This window comes from Myotis brandtii, unplaced genomic scaffold (genome assembly GCF_000412655.1).
Source record: "Myotis brandtii unplaced genomic scaffold, ASM41265v1 scaffold82, whole genome shotgun sequence".
Classification (NCBI taxonomy): domain Eukaryota; kingdom Metazoa; phylum Chordata; class Mammalia; order Chiroptera; family Vespertilionidae; genus Myotis; species Myotis brandtii.
The window spans coordinates 10,114,829-10,116,534 of record NW_005371324.1 but is presented as its reverse complement, the minus strand read 5'-3'; positions in this window follow the sequence as shown (position 1 = coordinate 10,116,534).

Here is a 1,706-nt window from a genome sequence, read left to right as displayed (position 1 = left end):
CCAGAGGGATGTCTGACTGCCAGCTTGGGCCCGATCCCCCAGGTAGCGGGCCTAAGCCAGCAGGTTGACATCCTCTGAGGGGTCCCAGACTACAAGAGGGCATAGGCCAGGCTGAGGGACGCCCCCAAGTGCACACATTTTTGTGCACCGGGCCTCTAGTCTATATAATAAAAGCCTAAGTAACCATTACAGCAGAACGACCAGTCGCTATGATACGCTCTGACCACCAGGGGGCAAACGCTCAATGCAGGAGCTGCCACCTGGTGGTCAGTGCGCTCCCACAGGGGGAGCACTGCTCAGCCAGAAGCTGGGCTCACAGCTGGCGAATGCAGCAGTGGTGGCAGGAGCCTCTTCCACCTCAGCAGCGAGCCAAGTGGTAAGGAGCAAAGGATCCCAGACTGCGAGAGGGTGCAGGCCAGGCTGAGGGACACCCCCCTTCCTCCCCCAGTGCACGAATTTTGTGCACCGGGCCTCTGCTATGTATATAAAACAAAGTTTTATCTTTCTTTCTTTCTTTCTTTCTTTCTTTCTTTCTTCCTTTCTTTCTTTCTTTCTTTCTCTTTCTTTCTTTCTTTCTTTCTTTCTTACTTTCTTTCTTCTTTTTAATTTTCTCCATCATCTTATGTTGCTTAGAAAAAGTAGATTCCTCTGTTCTTTTTCAGATCTTTCCCTCTTATTGAAGTGTGCAAAACTCTTTGAATAATGTGGAACCTTTAAACTCAAAAATGGATAATTACAACAATTAGACACGGATCAAACATACACTTTTGCACCTGGTTATCCAAATTTCTCAAGCAAGAGGGAGCTCATGAAGAAGGATATTAGAAGAAAAGCAAGATAATGAGGGCCAGGGAGGCAGAAAAATGGCTAACATACACTAATACTGCCTTCCGTGCTTGTGGTTCTATGTTGTCATTCTTGGCTGGACTCCCAAAGACATTTATTAATTTGCAACTATCCCCAACTCAGTCCCTTCTTTGCAGACTTGTGCACCCCTTCGCTTCACATTACACTCCTCTCATCTACAAATGAAAGACATTGGTCATCATTGCAGTGTCTGACTTCTGCATGAGGTTTCTGCTGTTGGCAACAAGTCTCTAAGGACCTGCTGCCTCTGGAAATAACCCCATAAAGTTCTGATGCTGCATCCCTCAAACATAAATTTCTCTCTAGTTTGAAATCCTTCTGGATGATAATTCCTGCTGAGGGAATAGCATGGTGTAGATAAGGTTGCTTTAGTCAGTCAAAGTGGCCAAGGTGCTCATGCCAATGAGAGCCAAATAGATGGTTTTCAGTGACATGCTCTATGTTCCCTTTTCATGAGTTTTTCTTTATTATTGGTGAATGTCTATGGATACTGGGAATGAATAATTGGTTCTCAGAAGGCCCTGAGCTCTACCCTCTCCTAACTTTGGATTTGACATACCCAAAGCTCAATCACATTCTGAGGGAGAAAAACTATCACTGACGTCACCAAACCCATATCACAGAAAGAGAATTTCAACTCCTGCTACCACTCAACTTATTAGGACACACTAGAACAGCGTAACACATTTATTTTAGCATGTTCTCAGACTAAGAATCTCTCTTATTTAAACAAAGTGATCCAAGGATTGCATTATCTAGAAATGGGTCCACTCAAAGTCCAATGTATGGTTATAAGTATGGGTTTTTGCCCATATTTGTAACTAACTATGGAAAACTGA